General features: G+C 53.7%; 2 non-coding genes across 2 annotated transcripts; both read left to right on the top strand.

Annotated features, from left to right (window-relative positions):
* Positions 1–3,887: 3,887 nt before the first annotated feature.
* Positions 3,888–3,969, top strand: TRNAS-AGA (transfer RNA serine (anticodon AGA)). Its single transcript has one exon. It is a non-coding gene; the product is annotated as a tRNA-Ser (tRNA).
* A 5,427-nt stretch (positions 3,970–9,396) lies between these two features.
* On the top strand, positions 9,397–9,468 carry TRNAY-GUA (transfer RNA tyrosine (anticodon GUA)). The gene has a single exon. It is a non-coding gene; the product is annotated as a tRNA-Tyr (tRNA).
* Positions 9,469–16,931: the final 7,463 nt, after the last annotated feature.

The following is a 16,931-nucleotide window of genomic DNA, read 5'->3' as shown; positions in this document are numbered from 1 at the left end:
CTGTTTGTCCATGTGGGTCAAGCTTGAAGTAAAAGCCTCTGATTTAAGCTCTTGATATCTATAAAAGCACAGCCTCATAGAAAATCACTAATACCCAACTCTATTTTATAACAGGCAAAAAAAGTTGATCAAACACAACTTTTATTTACATATATGCATATACAGAGCACCAACTTATACACAACACAAAGAACTGCATTATACTTTAACTGAAACCCCACCCGCACACAAAGCTTTAAACCAGGGAGCCCTGTGCAATCCATGTCTTAGGCAGTTACATCGACTGCCCTGTCCCCCACAATGACTTGGGGCATTGGTGAGATTTCACAATTCTTCTGCTGAGTGTTAGTATAAATTGTGATTTTACAACAATGTGTTTACAATTGGAAAAAGCTCATTGCTTCCTTGCTACCCATCAGGCTTTCTTTGCAAGGTATCACACATGCACACCTTTGCATTCTCATGCAAATGATCTCTGGGCGACACGTCCCTCCCAGCCTTCAGCACCATTGCGTTCCTTCTGCCACATTCCCTAAATTAGGGACTGTGGGCGGATGTGTGGGGAAAGCTGTGGGACACTGTGGAGGACATGTTGGGCAGGGGCTGTAGAAGTGGCTGGTGAGAGAGTGGGCGGCTGGGCCAGCTGGGTGGTCACAGGCTGTGTGAGGGTGTCCAGACAGCCTCTTATCCATTTGGGCTCCATCTGACCTGGTGGTATCCCAGGTGGGTCCCAGGAGGCTGTTCAGCTCCTGGAGGTGGGGCAGATGGTGGCAGCATCATGGGCTTGGTAGTCGACTTGCCACAGTTCCTTCATTTTGCTCCATCGTTGGTCTGCTTTGCAGGTGGGGTGTCCCTTGTAGCTCAGGCTAGTCAAGAGGTGGCTGAAAACTGCAGCATCCTGGCACCAGCTTGTCATGTGGAGCAATAGCTCCTCATCCCCTCAGAGCACCAGAATTCCTTGGCCTTGGCCTCACTCCTGGCTGGGTTTCTAAAACCCCTCAGATGGGTTGAAGGGGAGGGTCTGGGGGATTCAAGGCTCCAGGTCATTGGCCAGGGATTGCCACAGGATTGCTCTGGGGAGCCATAGAGTGCACTGGATGGTTTCCTGGTGGGAGCTTGTGCTGTCTGTGCTGCTAGCACCCTCTCAGCTTCAATCCATGGGGTTTCTGGGTCCCTGCATCTTTTAATGCAGCTGGACACACTGAACACAGAGCCCTGCTTGTGCTGGCAGAGGCATCTCTGCGTGACAGACAGCCAGCACCATGGAGGACCCCCTCTTTCAGAAGAGCGATGCACAGCTCATCTCCATTCATTCTCTTTCAAAAGAGCCTTTCAGGGAAGGGGCTCTTCCTGGAAGGGGAAGGGAGGAGGGATTTTGAAAGGAGCACCATGTTCTTTCCAAATTCCTCTTCAATTTGCCCCATTGAAGCCCTATTGAAAGACTGTGTTCTGTGTGTAGATGCTCCACAGCATCCCTCAGAAGAGCCCCTCCTTTCAAAAACTAATGCAAAAGCACATGCTAGTCTATGTCTACGCATCAGCAGGGTTTTAAGGCAAAGTTGGGGCTTGTTTGAAAAATCCCACAGGGCAGCTCCACACAAAATACTTTCCTCCCATGTTAAATGAGAAGTACACTGCACTTTCCCTGGCAGCTGTCTCCCTCTCCCAGATGAGGAAGAGCGCCTCTGCCAAAAGAGTCTTTCAGAAATAAGGCTGTGGCCACACCTGGCCAAAACTTCGAAATGGCCACGCTAATGGCCAGATCCAAGAAAACTAATGAGTACCCCCCCATATAGCTGCGCAGAGCCACACACGTTTGAAAGCCACACTTTACACGTGCTACAGCCAGAAGCGTGCGAATGCTAACGAGGTGCTAACCATTCAGTTCAGTGCCTCATTAGTATTCTTTGATTTGGCCATTTGCATGACAATTTCAAAGTTTTGGACAAGTGTGGCTACAGCCAGAATGTGGGTAGATGACGCAGGGGCCCTTTTTCCGAAAATGTTGTCCTCATGGTGCTGGATTTTTCAGTCCCTGGCCCTTTCCTTCCTCTGAGTGGGGATTGTGTGGCCACTCTCCAGAGGAAGACCGGATCAGTTATTTTGAGCCCCCTTTTTTGTGGCTCTGATTAGCATGGACATGGCCCTCTGCAGTCGCTCAGAGATGAACCAATGCAGTGCTGGCCTCCATTAACCCCTTCCGACATAACAGCACTCCTAGTGGGGCGAGGTACAAGGGTTTTAGTTGGAGGGAGGTACCATGGCCCCAGTGGTGGGGAGGTACAAGGGCCCCAGTGGAAGGGAAGTACAATGGCCCCAGTGGGGGAGAAGGAGGTACAATGCCCCTGGAGGGTGGGTAGACGTGCAATGGCTCCAGCATGGGAAGGAGGTAAGTTGTCCCCAGCGTGGTGAGCTACAATGGTCCCAGTGGGGGGAGGCACAAAGGCCCCAGCAGGGATGGAGGTACAATGGCCCCAGAGGCAGGGGGAGGGAGAGGTACTATGGTCCCTGTGGGGGAGGGAGGTACAATGGCCCCAGCAGGGGAGGGGTGGAACAGTGTCCCCAGCATGGTGAGCTACAATGGTCCCAGTTGCGGGGAGGTACACTGGCCCCTGTGGGTGAAGGGGAAGGTGCAATAGCTCCAGGGAGGGAAAGGAGAGGTCCAATGGACCCAGCTGGGGGAGGGGGAGGTACAATGGTCCCAGGGGAGGACAATACCCACCCCCTGTGCCCCTAGTGTGTTGTTCTCAGACACCCCCGTGGGGCCGCTCTGTCCCTGAGTGGGGGGCTGCCCAGGGCCCTGCTCCGATGGCCAGACAGGATTCGGCTCCCCCCCAGCCAGGTCAGAGCAGGTCTGAGAGAGGAGGGAGAAAGTGAACAAGGAAAATGATTGACTTGTTCCCATCGTATCAGAACTAGGGGCCACCAAGTGACATGAATGAGCAGGAGGTGTAAAACAACTAACAGGAAGCTCTGCACCCGGCACACAGCCGCCCCGCGGCTCTCCCTGCTGGGGGAGACTGTGACGGCCAGGGCTATAGCAGGGATAAAAAAGCTCGATCAGTTCATGGAGGTTAGGTCCAGGCTGGGAAGGAATGTTGTCCCTCGGCTCTGTCTGTCAGGGGCTGGGCATGGATGGCAGGAGAGAGATCGTGACCTGTCCACTTCACTCCCTCTGGGGCACCAGGTATAGACCACTGTTGGCAGACAGGATACTGGGCTGGCTGGACCTTTGGTCTGACCCAGTACGGCCTTTCTTAGGTTCTTATCCATGTGGGGCTCCCCTCACACTGCCAGCCGGAGGCTGCAGGCACTGCTGGGGAGCCAGCGAGAGTCAGACCCATGCCAGGAACCAACCACCGCCTGCCTCTGTCCACGGCACTGCCCAGGGTGTGGTCACTGACAGCCACAGCTGTGCCTGGTCGGGGAGAGAAATGAAATGAAATGAAAATGTTCTTCTATTTGCACCTTGTTGCAACAATATTTTCTGAATTAGAAAGCTGTGATTATTCCGATTTTACATTGAACTTTCACCGGGCAGAATGATCCCCCTCCCCCACCCTCTGCTGCCCCAGGGCCACAGGTCCCTCGAATGTTCCCTGGGGACGTAGAACACCTTTTGCTCTGTGCACCAAGGCCTGGGCAGATGTGCACCTCCAAGAGAAACACCGGCTGCTGCCTGTGGGGCTCTGCTAATTAGCCAGGCAGCACCTGCATCTCTCCTGAGCAGCCGCCCAAGCACACAGCTTCCAGGGACACTGCCGGGGCCGGGGCTGAAGAAAGGGGAGGGCAGCAAACGCACCAGCTGTCTGGCAGTGTTCCTGACCAGCCTCGGCCCAATGAGTGTTCACCAGGGTCTCTGGCCATGTGGAAAAAACAGTCTTGTATCTGTGATGGCTGAGTGGTTAAGGTGTTGGACTAGAAATCCAATAGAGTTTCCCTGTGCAGGTTCAAATCCTGTTCACAGCGAGGGCTGTGTATTAACCACATCCTGTAAGCAGGACACTACAGCAGCACACACCCGGAGACACTGCCCTGGGGCTGCCTGTGACTAGTGTGTGGAAAAGATCAGGGGAGGCTGTGCCTTGGGGAAATGCTGACTCTGGGGTGTGGCCATTGATGTGCTGCTGCTGAGCCCAGCCTGTCTCCCATGGCAGCCCAACAGTGTGACATTCCCCTGTGTGATGCCCTGCGAAGGAGTGGACAGCCCTGGTTCAGCTGCAGCCAGTGATAGGGGGGCAGCTGTCTGTAAGGGACAGGGCCTTTCCCCAAGGCTGGCTCAGGGGCTCTGGTCTGTCTCAGTTCCTGAACTGTGAAGTACGCAGCAGGGAAAAGGACAGACGCTTGCCCAAGGGAGAATGAATGTCACAATCTCCTCTCTGCCCCAACACAATAGACTGATCTGCAGAACCAGACACAGGGCTTGGGGCAGGTCTCCATGTGACTGTGCCTAACCCTGTGCAAGCTCTGGCTTGTTTTGTGCTTGTCTCCAGATGGGGAACAGCCCCTCTTCAGGACACATCTCCTGCCCCACAGCTGAAATGAGCCCCACAGTTATGAGACCCCACTGAGGGACTAGCTGATTTTCTCCCACCTTGTGACATTGGCTGCAGACCACGCGCTGCTTTGGGGTGTCCTTACTGAGGGTTTGGTGGTGGGGAGCAGCCTGGCTCAGAGACATTATGAAGATTCTCAGGCCACATGCAGTCATGGTCCTCCCCTCCTGTTCCACTGCCCTCAGGTGCTCTGTGGCTTTTGAGCCTTCCCCTTAAGGTGTCAGTACCAGCTGGCCCACCTCCAGGTGCCCAGAGGAGGACAGGTGAGCTGGGCTCCAGCCTGGGACTCTTCCTCTCCCCTTCCGTCCCCTGAATTTTTAGCCTGGTCTTGATGCTCCTTCATTTAAGTGCCATGTGTGCAATAGGAATAGCCTGGCAGCTCCAGGACCAGTTGTGAGGGCATCAGGAGAAGCCATGAGAAACACAACCTCAGACCTCATTTATCTCTACACACACTGCTGAGTCCTGGAGCCCCAACCTTTTGCACTCAGGTTGACGAGCCAGCCCAACCAGAGTCCTGGCTCCAGTGGGCCTCACTCATGCAGCAGGAGGAAAAAGACCTCACTCAGGTACCCCTGGGGACAAAATAGCCCAACCCTTGGAGAAGACGATTTACAGTAGAGCACCACCAGGTCCCACTGAGATTGGAACTATGGCAAATACCAGACACCAATCTCTAGGACGGGGGAGCTGCTGTCCTGTCTCTGGGCTCCTCGTCGATGGCGTGTTGGTGACTCACAGTGAGGCACCAGAGATGGAGATGACACAGCAGAGACAAAGGGGAGTGCAGGGTGGGTTGTACCCTCTTGGTGCAGAATGTGCTGAAAACAAGGGTTGGAAAGCCTCCCAGCAGCCACCTCACAGCAGGGGTCCTGGCCTACAGGCAGCTGCCCATGGAGAAGACTCCCCATAGCAGGAGCTGTCTCCCTGAGTAGCAGCATGCCGGGGCTGAGGCAGCTGCCCCACAGAAGATCTCCCTGGGAGCAGAGTGATTGACAGAAATGACAGCCCAAACACAAGAGAAGAAACAACTGCAGGAGCAACACTGACAGAGTTGGCAGAACTGAGGTCCCTCAAGTGTGTTTGCCGACTGCTTCAAGAACCTGCCCTACTGCCTTTCCCAAGATCCCCTTTCCCTCCACGGTTCTTACCTCACAATGCTTCCATGGAGAGAGCCCTGCGCAATCCATATCTTACACAGCAGTGATGACTGCCCTGTACCCTCACAACAACTTCAAGCATTGATGAGACCCCCTGAGTTCTTACACTGGGTGATAGCCTAAATTGTGACTTTACAGCAACATGGTGTTTACAATAGACAAAGGCTCATTGCTTTGCCTGTTCCCATCAGGCTTTGTTTCCAAGGCATTACATAAGCACACCTTTGCATTTTCATGCAGACGCTCTCTCAAGGACACATTCCACAAACCCTTCAGCAATACGGAGCTCCTGCTGGCACAGCCCTTTCATCTAAAAATGGTACTCAAATTGCTCATATCAGTAGGAAAACTAAAAACTGTTTTGTTCACTATATTCATCAAGGATTTAGATATTGGCAAAGAAAGTATGCTTATTAAGTTTGCAGATGATACCAAGCTGGAGGGGGTTGCAACTGCATTGGAGGACAGGGTCAAAGTTCAAAATGATCTGGACAAATTGGAGAAATGGTCTGAGGCAAACAGGATGAAGTTTAATAAGGACAAATGCAAAGTGCTCCACTTGGGAAGGAACAATCTGGTTCACACATACAGAATGGGGAGAGACTGTCTTGGAATGGCTACAGCACAAAGGGATGTAGCGGTTCTAGTGGACAACAAGGTAAATACGAGTCAACAGTGTGATGCTGTTGCAAAAAAGCCAACCATGATTCTGGGGTGCATTAGCAGGTGTGTTGTGAGCAAGACACGAGAAGTCATTCTTCTGCTTTATTCTGTGGTGGTTAGGCCTCAGCTCGAGTATTGTGTCCAGTTCTGGGAGCCCCATTTCAATACAGATGTGGAGAAATTGGAGAGGGATCGGAAAAGAGCAACAAGAATGATCAAGGATCTAGAGTACATGAGCTAGGAAGGACGGCTGAAAGAATTTGGCTTGTTTAGTTTAGAAAAGAGAAGATTGAGCGGGGGACATGAGAGCGGTTTTAAGTTAAGTAAAAGGGTGTCATAAAGAGGAGGGAGAAAACTTGTTCTTCTTGGCCTCTAATGATAGAACAAGAGGCAATGGGATTGAACTGCAGCAAGGGAGGTTTGGGTTGGACATTAGGAAAAAGTTCCTAAGTGTCAGGGTGGTCAGACACTGGAATAAATTGCCTAGGGAGGCTGTGGAATCTCCATCTCTGGAAATATTTAAGATCAGGTTACTAATGTCTGTCAGGGATGGTCTAGACAGTACTAGGCCCTGCCATGAGGGCAGGGGGCTGGACTCGATGGCCTCTCGAGGTCCCTTCCAATCCTAGTATTGTATCATTCTATGATTTTGAGAAAAAAGCAGTTCAGTCGCACTTTAAAGGTGCACAAGATAATTTACGAGGTGATGAGTTTTTGTGTCCCATGAAAGCTCAGCACCTAATCAATTATTGTGTCAGTCTTTGAAGTGCTCCTGGACTGCTTTTTGGCTTTGATAGTGCACAGACTAGCCCGGCTTTCTCTCTGTTCCTATTCAATATGAGTAGCAACTGTCACTTCCCCTCTGTACCCAGATCTCAGCCGAGGGACAGGTTTGCTGGGCTGATGTGCATTGGCATAACTGTGACCCGACCAGCCCAGGGCTCAGCACCATCCCCTGCCCCCTCCCCCCGCAGCTACTGCTGTGTCGCCAAATCTCAGCCTCTGCACCAGAGCGCAGGGGACAGAGCAGAAGCTGGGGGATGGGAGCTGTTTGTGATGGGCCAAGCAGGGGGAGGAGGCAGGTGCACCTGTGACAACTTCCCTGCTGCTGGGCTGAGGCGGCTGGTTCCTGGCTGGCAGGTGCCCCAGTGTGGTGCACAGGATCCCCCAGGGGCACTGCAGGCGGCCTGGCTTCATAGCACTTCCCCCTCCCCCAGAGAGGAGCCACTGCTGGCCCAGCACCTGAGCCCCCGCCAGCACGCGCCCCCCAGCATCCCTTCCTATGGTTCTCCCACAGGTTGTGGGAGCAGCTCAGTGCAGGGCCAAAAAGGGGGCACAGCATAAAAACTGTTATCACCCCTGTTCTGGGGCAGCCGCCACAGCTGGGAGACCCCGGCTCTTCTGCTCTCTGGGGCAGAGTCAGTGATGCTCCTTTGCATACCCACAATGCATTGCGTGGTGTGTCCAGAGTCCCTCATCCACGAGCTGCCTTTGCTCCTGGAGCCTCTGGTTCTGGTGCTGAAATTCGGCTGGAAGCACCTCTGGGCAATGGGTTGCACAAAGGGGAGGCTTTGCGGGTTGACACTGTGATGTGAGAAGAACTTGCTTTTTCCCCGTCAGCTCCTTCACAGGGGGTGCTGTATAATCTGCTTTTTTTTTCAGTTCATGTGTCTCTTTTGCTTTTTTGTAAAGGTTTTTGTGCTGGGAAACTTGTAAAATTTTTACCCAATTCTTTAGTGCCGATTTTTGGGGGGTTCCTTGCTACTTCCTTTTCCCTGTCAGCTCTTTTACAGGGGGTGCTGTGTGATTTGGTTTCTTTTCAATTTGTGTGCATCTTTTCTCTTTTGTTAAAAATTTTGGTGTAGTGAAACACACAAGATTGTTTCCTGGTTTTTGGTGTCTTTTTTTGGGAGCTTTTCCAGCTGCTTGTGAGTAACAGAAAAAATTCTCTGTATAGTTCATGCACGTTAGCAGTTTGTATTTCATGTACACATTTTTTCTGGTTTTTGCATTGATCCTAGTTTTTGCAAAATATGCTTGTTATGCTGTTGTGATGCGGTTTTGGGGTCCCCCAAGCTCTGCACCCTGTTCGCAGGCAGGAGAGTCTCTCACTCAGCAGGAAAACAGCAGGTTTATTAGCCGACAGGACACAGCATCGTACAGAGGAGTCAGTACAGCAGGCAGAGACAACCAGTCCAATCTATGTTGGGGAGAGGAGGCCCCGAGGGGCCCCCAGAGCTGGGGCCTGGCCCCCTCCTTTGTCTCTCTCTCTCCCAGGCCAGACTAACTGCTTCCAACTCCCAGTTCCAATTCAAACCCCTCAGGCTCCACCTCCTCCTCTGTCTGCAGTACAAAGGTGTCACCTGGTCGTCAGGGTTACCCTCAGCAGGAGCCCCACACCCTCTGTGAGCCACTCACACACACACACACAGGTATCCCCCACTCCATCACAGCTGTGTAGATGGTTCAGTGATTTTTTTAAACATTTTATCTGTTGTACAATTTTTGCCTTGCTAATCTGTGAGCTGTGTGTTCTGGAAGAACAGGGTGGTTTGGCAGTTGGCTGATGGCTCTATCAGCCTTAGAGGAGACAAATTGTAAAAGAAACCCGAAGGTTCTCTCTTTTCAGGAGAATGAGGCACTTTCTTGCACAGATAACATCTGTTATGTAAAAGTGCAGCAAAAGACAGAACCATCTGCTTCCCACCTTAGGCAACTCCCTCAGCCATTTCCAATGTGGGCTTCTTTAACATTTTACATTCTTACAATGCTGCCCTGACTGCACTTGTGTCAAGGGCCAAAAGGAAAAGCCCCTTTTACCAGCACGAGTTGGATGACCATCAGGCTGTTAATCTGACAGTGCCGGGCTCAAGCCCTTCTCTGGGCAGCTGGCTGTTAATTTGACTTGTGCCCCTGGAGCCCAAAGAGTCCTGCCTGCAGCTGGAGCAGTGGTCCAGGTCCCAGATTGTGGGGTGATGCCCTAGAAAGGAAAATTCTCTAGAAAGATCCCCCAGCTGGCCATGATCGTACAGTGGTTAGTACTCTGCACTGTAGCTGCAGAAACCTTGGTTCAAATCCAAGTCATGGCAGTGGTAATAGATGGCTGGTCCTGCTTTTGTTTTTCCCAAAAGGGCGGTGAAGCACTGCAGAGCGTTACCTGAAGAGGTGGTGAAATCTCCATCCCTGGAGGTTTTTAAGCCCTGGCTTGACAAAGCCCTGGCTGGGATGATTTACTTGGGGTTGCTCCTACTTTGGGGAGGAGGCTGGACTCAGTGGTCTCCTGAGGTCCCTTCCAGCCCCAGGATTCTGTGGTTCTAAGCCCATAGCCACAGGAATGGGCCTGGAAAACACAGGGTCTGTCTGGTGGAAGCTTTGTGGGGCCAGGTGCTGAGAAAGCCCCGGGCAGAGAGAGGGAGTCCTGGAGACACAGGATCTGCAGAGAAGCAATAAGGACACAGTCCATGCTGCCAGCTGAGGGTGAGAGGTGTCCAGAGGGCAATGCCAGCCAGCCCCAAAGGGTGAGGGGCAGGTGGGGAGGGCTGGAGCCATTGTTCAGGGCTCTGCTTCCTGCAGTCTGAGTTCAATGTCAGAGGCACCTCCTGGGGCTGCCTTACTGAGGCACAGCCCTAAAGCTCTCTGAGCTGCTTCCCTCTGCTGTCCTGCACGAGAGTGAGTGTGGTGACTGGCGCCTGGTGGAGCCCGGTCTTTGGCCCAGCCAGATGGAAGGGTTCAGGCAATCGGTTGGTGCACTGGAACTTGGCAGTGTGCCCAGAGATCCCTGGAGTCCTGATGCTGGTGTGATCTTGTGAGCCTGGGGCACCCCTCCCTGGAAATGCCGTGTCTCTCCTGCTGAAGGCTCTGGTGCAGAGAGAAGTGATTTAAACTCCCCACTCGCATGTCCACAGTGCTCTCCTGACCCCAATAGGCCCCTTTCCGCCCACCCCTGCAGTGTGGGAGACAAAAGTTTGTGACCAAGAGAAAACAAAGGAACAGGACGGGAGGTGTAACAAGGCAGGTCACAGGCATACAAAGCCTTCGGAAGCCTTCTTCCATGCTGTGCTGGGGAGTTAGCAGGCCTGAAAGTCCCTCTGCAACACACCCCCAGCTGGGGCGGGTCATTCAGTGCTTTTCTCAGAGCTCTGCTTGTAGAAAGGTGACCCCAGAGGGGAGGAGCAGGAACCTGGGAAAGGTGCTGCCTCCCTCTGACCTTCCTGGTGATATGTGGCTTGTGTTTCCTCTGTCCCAGCCACAAGCTGCCCAGCATATAGCCTGGAAGCCTCAGGGTTATGTGCATGGACATGGCCAAACCGACCTGCTGAGCCTTCAGCTGTACCCTTGTTTTCCCTATGGGCCAACAAGATAGCAGGCGGTACAGGATGAGCCATCAAGCAGGCCAGGCAGCCTTCTAGGCCAAGCCACCCGAGCCATTGGCTGCCCAAGCCCCACCCTGCTGGGGCCAGCCACCCACCCTCTAGCCTGAGCCCCCACACTGCCAGTAAATTTCCTACCCTGTCATAATGGTCCTTCCTTTGCTCCTATATGTGTGACCTTAAATTGGGCTGTACAGAAACACATATTTCATTGCACTTTGTTCATCAAGGTGTCCAGATTGGTTTGGGTTAGTAACCTGTCTGTCCCCTTCATTGTTTACTGCTCCCGCAGTCTTTGCCTGTGTCTACACTACAAAAATAACCATGAAGTTGAGTATGGACACACACCAGACTGCGAAGCTGGGCACTTCTCCATCCCCAGGAATAGAGTAAAGACTTCGACGTTAGCTCCCAAAGGGCAAATGTGTGCAGACTCTCTGCTGCCTACTTCGAAGTCGTGCCTAACTTGGAAGTTAACTCTGAAGTTAGTTTCTAGTGCGGATTCACCCTTTGTGTCCTCTCTTAACTTGGTCCATAATAACTTGATGTTGCCTTCCAGGTCACTCCTAAAAATGTTACATAGCGGTGAGTCAAGAGTCCCTGTAAGGCCTCATGAGAAACACCCTCAGCTTGAGTAGGACTCCCTGTTTACACTTACATTTTGAAACCAATTGGTGAGACAGTTCTTTTAATCCATGTCGTCTGTGTTATGTTTATATTGGATCATTCTCGGTTCTTAATCAAAATGTTGTGTGGTGCCAAGGCAAGTGCTTTACACCAGAATAAGTCAATTGTATCAACTCTATGATGTTATTCGACCAGCTTTGTAATCTGCTGAAAATCTCAGGTTAGCTTCACAGGAGCTGTTCTCCATAAACCCATGTGATTATCATTATCTTCCTGTCATTTTTTATCAAGTCCCATACCAGAAGCTCCATTATTTTTCCTGAAATCAGGTTCTGGCAAACAGGCCTACAACTACCCAGTTCATTCTGTTTTCCCTGTTTAAACATTGGCACATTCACTTTCTTCCAGTTCCTCACAATCAACATTCATAGTTTAGCACACTCCTTGGCTAGCTCTTTTAAAACTCTTGGATCCTTTCAGATTTGCTGCATTTAAAATGTCTAAACTTAGTAGCAACAAGGCGGGCAAAGTAAGAGCTTTTATTGAATGAATGGATGCTCCTGTCATGAGTGCAGGGGACTGGACTAGATGTCCTCTCGAGGTTCCCTTCAGTTCTGTGATTCTGTGTTGGTGAAAGAGACAAGCTTACGCACAAAACTTCATGTTTTTCTCCATTTCAATCTAGCAATAGACCAATACTGATTCTTTTTTAGCCTAAAGTGCTTAAATAACTCCCTCTTATTGTCCTTAAATTTACTGCCCATAGAGTTTTCTTTATCATTCTGCCATCTGATTTCTATTTATTGTTATCAGTTCTTCTCCAGGCGGTTGCTCGTGTCCATTCAGTGGAGGTGTGTGCGCTTGCTGCATGCGCAGGTGCAGCTGGTGCACTGAAGGTAGCTGGCCCGTGCAGGAGGTGCCCCTCCACAGAAATGTCAAAGCGTTACAGGTGGGTCACAGGACGTGCGAGATCTTCCTCCCCCACCTTGCAGGTAAAGTGGTTTGGGTCTTCATGGACAATACAGCCATGATGTTTTACGTCAAGCACCAAGGGGGAGCTCAGTCCAGAGGGCTCCGTCAGGAGGCCGTCCGTCTCTGAGCCTGCTGCGCCCAGCACGGCGGTCACTGGGAAGCCGGCCATCTCCGGGTGCGAGGAGTTCCTTGGCTGACCCGCTGGCAGACAGTTCTCCTCTCCTGGGCTCTGAGATGGCCCTATTGTTCTGGACTGTCTGAGGTCACCGCCTCCCCACCTCCTTTAACCAATCAGCTAAGGTCCTTCAACAGGCCCTTGTGATGTCACTGCCACACCCACCCCTGCCCTGCAGGGCTCATGTCCTGCCCCTGGCAGCCCCTTGTGTAAACACCCCCTAAGGATCTGGAGCAAAAAAGGCACATAAGAAACCCAACAACTCCTCCCATCCTCAGTGCCCTCTGGGCTGCAACTCCCACTGCCCTTACGTCTGTGCTGGGGAGCTGGAAGGTGTTGCTATGGGCAGTCCATGTCGGTCAGCCCCACTAAAGCTCATCACTTTATCAATTATTTCACTCGTCTTTAAAGTGCCATAGGGCTGTTGTTTGGTTTAAGATACAGGCTAACACAGCGCCTTCCAGTCACCAAAGAGCACTCCTGAGAGAGGGGCGCCCTGGCTTAGCTGATCACCATATCTACCGCATAAGTAGGAGATCTGGGGTTTAATCCCTAGTGGTGTCTTGTTCTACGTATTCCCTAAAGTTCTCCTATGCTTGGCAGGGGAGCAGAGGAGACCCCCCTTGGCAGGCCCAGCCCATGATGGGGCAGGAAAAGGCTGATGAGAGAGGAGGGGTGGAGAGAATCCAGTTGCAGCCTGGAGCTTGGGAAAAGGCGTCTGTGACAGCTGCTTGGAAGATGGCAACCTCTGCAGGTGGGGCAGGGCAGGACAAGAAGGGTCACTCTCCTCCCGTGTCCCTTTGTCACTGACAAAACCCAAATGAGTTGGGAGAAAAGTCCCAGCAAGGCACTGTGGCTCCCCTGGCCGTGCACCTGCCAGGCAAATGGAGGGGAGGGAACCAGCACTCACTGGTGCCTGGCCAAATATTTCTGGCAGCCTCTCAGCTGTTTTGCAGAACCACTGGGCTGTGCTGGCGAGCTCAGAGCAGGGGAGCTGTTCCAGTGGTTCCCAGGGGTGGGGCACCCAGGGCCAGGGCTGTCCCTGAAACCCCTTCACCCGTTGCCTCTGCAGAGCGGAAAGGGAAACCCTGAGACACGGCCCTGGTGCAAGGCCTGGAGCAAAGCTCCCTCCTCCCCTCCCTCTGCTTCGATCGTAACCCTGGAAGAGAGAGATACGAGCGGCACATCTCGCCCAGCACTGCTCAGAATGAAGGGAACTGCCTCTTCTCTCACCCACCCCAGGCAAAACCCTCCCTGCCAGCCTCTTGCTCCTGGCCACAGCCTTCTATCTGGTCCGGCCAAGTGCCACCTCCCCCACCCCCACCCATTCAGGAGGTGACTGTGCTGGGCCTTCTCCTGGGCTGCTGCTCACACAGCAGGGAGCCATGGAAGGAAACAGTGAGGGAGGCATCGGACACCAACGGGCGCTGAGCCCATGGTTGATTATGATGGTGATGATGATGCCAAGAGCCTCCCTCGTGTGTTCCCTCAGCAGCCGCACACCCACCTTTCTGGGCAGGAAAAGAGCACCAGGAATTGGTGATACCCCAACAATGAACATCTACCCCACATAATTGGCTACCCCTGGCCTCTTCCAGGCCGGTACTTACCTGGATGGAGCTGGAGTTCCCCATGGCTGTCTGCACCCAGCCAGGAGGGACAACACCACTCAGGATCCCGTCTCCACTTTACCCCAAGGCCTGGCACTTGGTGAGCATGTTCAGAGCAGCCTGCAGACGAGAGGCCATGAGCAGAGACAGCAGAGTGTGGGGGCGGGAATGAGCCCTGTCGAAACGACCTGCCCTTCCCAGGGGAGGGATGGGACAGACAGACACCGAGGCATGTGCGGATCAGCACCGCCAATGAACACACACACTGCCAGCTGGGCGGCATTTGAATTGCTCCTGGGTGGTGACCCAAGCGCTCAGCCTGTAGGAAACACTCGTGTGAAGAAAACGCTCGTGTGAGCTGCATTCTGTGATGCGCTGTGTGAGGACAGCAAGCCACAGAGATGCGGGTGTAGCCGCACTTTGATGAGCCGCTGACGTTGAGGCCTCGAGTGATCAGAGACCGGTAAGCGCACCTGAGAGCATTGCTGGTGCTGCTCTCAGTTCTGCAGGATCGGGGTGTGGAGGGGAAAGTGGAAATGTGACATCGATGCTCCTTTGGGTTCCCCCAGAGCTGCACCAGGTGCAGCAAGGATCTGGCCCCTTGCATTGAGTGGAGGATGGTCTCTAAATGGGGAAAGTCCACCTGTCGGAGGAGGCAGAGTTCATAGTTCTGCAGTGGTGTTTCCCTGAGCTGAGACCGGCTACAGCTATGATTTTTCCTATTTTACATTGAACTTTCACCAGGGCAGCATGATCCCCCTCCCCCACCATCTGCTGCCCCAGGGCCACTGTTCCCTCAAATGCTCCCTGGGGACATAGAATACATTTTGCTCTGTGCACCAAGGCCTGGGCAGATGTGCACCTCCAGGAGAAACACCGGCTGCTGCCTGTGGGGCTCAGCTAATTAGAGGGAACTGTGGCCCTGGGACAGCAGATGGTGGGGGGGGAGGATCATTCTGCCCGGTGAAAGTTCCATGTGGCAATCCATGGCCAATGACCACAGCCCTGTATCCCCCAGACCCCGCTTCAACCCATCTGAGCTGTGTCAGGAGCCCAGCCAGGGGACGCAGACGAGGGCCCCTCCTGGAGTGAGACTGAGTTTAAGGACTTCTGACACTCTGGGGAATGAGGAGCTGCTGCTCTACACGACTGACTGGTGCCAGGATGCTGCAGCCTTCAGCCACCTGTTCTCTGGCCTGAGCTCCAAGGGTCACCCCACCTGAACAGCTGAACTACTGGGGAGAAAAGTGAAGGAACTGTGGCAGGCCGACTGCCAGGCCCAGGATGACGTCAGCCACTCGAGGGGCAGTGGCCACAACCTGCCCCACTTCCAGGAGCTCAACGGCCTCCTGGGACCCAAGGAGGCAGCACTGACCACCCACGTCCTACAAACCACCAGGTCAGATGGCGCTTGCCAGGGGGCTGCAGGAGGTGTCAGGACCAGTAGCAGGCAGCAGCTCCCACCCAACAGGCACAGGAACAGAAGCCCAGAGCCATGACAGGGGTTCCAGCAATGGGGCCCTCATCATCTCTGTGTCCTGAGAGGTCTCCATCTGGGCCCCCTCCACCTGGGCCTCCCTTCAGTTCCTCTAGGGACACCAAGGTCGGTTTCGTGCATGTTGGATGCCTGGCACAAGGGGAGGGGAGGCCAGCAGTGGCCCACTCACACAGCCACCAGCTCCAGTCTGGATGCACCCCACATGGCTGTGCTCCCTGAGCCTCAATGGGGGCCTCATGCAACACTCTGCACCTGCCCCTGAGGACAGCACCACAGGCTGCATGCCCAGGGAGGGAGGCTGAGCTACACTGCATATGTCCCACCCATGCAGGGACCCCCCAGCCACACAGATCCCTCAGGGACCACGGGCCTGATGGGGGGACAAGGTGGAGTGGGGCACACAGCCCCCAGGGCCAGGTCATGATACTGATGGCCTTTCCCTGGGTCCCCTTCTGTCTCCAGAGCTGCACCGTCCAGGGGCCAGACAAGGCCTGTACACAAGCCAGAGAGGCCCACACCAGAGGGCGAGGGGGCTGGAACTGCACCCCGAAGAGCGCCCACATGGGGCCAGTGCTGGGGCATGTGATGGAGCAGGAGGCCTGGGGTTGGGTGGCAGGCAGCCTGGACACCCTCACACAGGTTGTGACCACGTGCCTGGCTCAGCCTCCCACCCGATCACCAGTCCCTCCCACAGCCCCTGCAGCTCCTCCCTCCTCATGTCCCTCACAGTGTCCCACAGTTCCCCCGACCCATCCACCCACAGTCACTGACATTGCTGCCCTGCTCCCCCCAACCTTCCCCCATCCCCTCCCTCCCTTCCTGTAGCCCCCAGTGAGCCCAAGCCTGAGCCCACTGGACCCCTTCCTTGTCCCCACCTCCTGATGGTCCCAGCTACATCCCAGCCCGTGTGAGAATATGGACTGTGGCCTCCCACCCGCTCCCCAGAGCCCTTTCTGAGTTCTGTTACCCCACCCCCTCTCCAAGACCACCTCTAAGTTCCATTGCCCCCACTGCCCACCCCAGGACCCCAATTGTCTATAGTCCCCCATCCCTCTTGTCAATCATTTACACTTCTGTTTATGCAGTTTGGAATCCATTGCCAGAGTTTCATGAAATACTTTCTTTAGCAACACTCCCTGTCCCTGGTGTCTATTCGGAGGCCGGGAGGGTATGGGAGTTTCGGGGGGCGGGTTGATATTGAGAGGTAGGTGCATGGGAAGGGAGTTGTGGTGGTGGCTGTATGTTGGGGGTGTCACATGGGCCCCCGCACAAAGGCCTCCCAGAGGAACTTACTGACCTG

The sequence above is a fragment of the Carettochelys insculpta genome, chromosome 7 (assembly GCF_033958435.1).
Source record: "Carettochelys insculpta isolate YL-2023 chromosome 7, ASM3395843v1, whole genome shotgun sequence".
In the NCBI taxonomy this organism is placed as follows: Eukaryota; Metazoa; Chordata; order Testudines; family Carettochelyidae; genus Carettochelys; species Carettochelys insculpta.
This window is presented reverse-complemented; position numbering and strand designations above follow the sequence as displayed.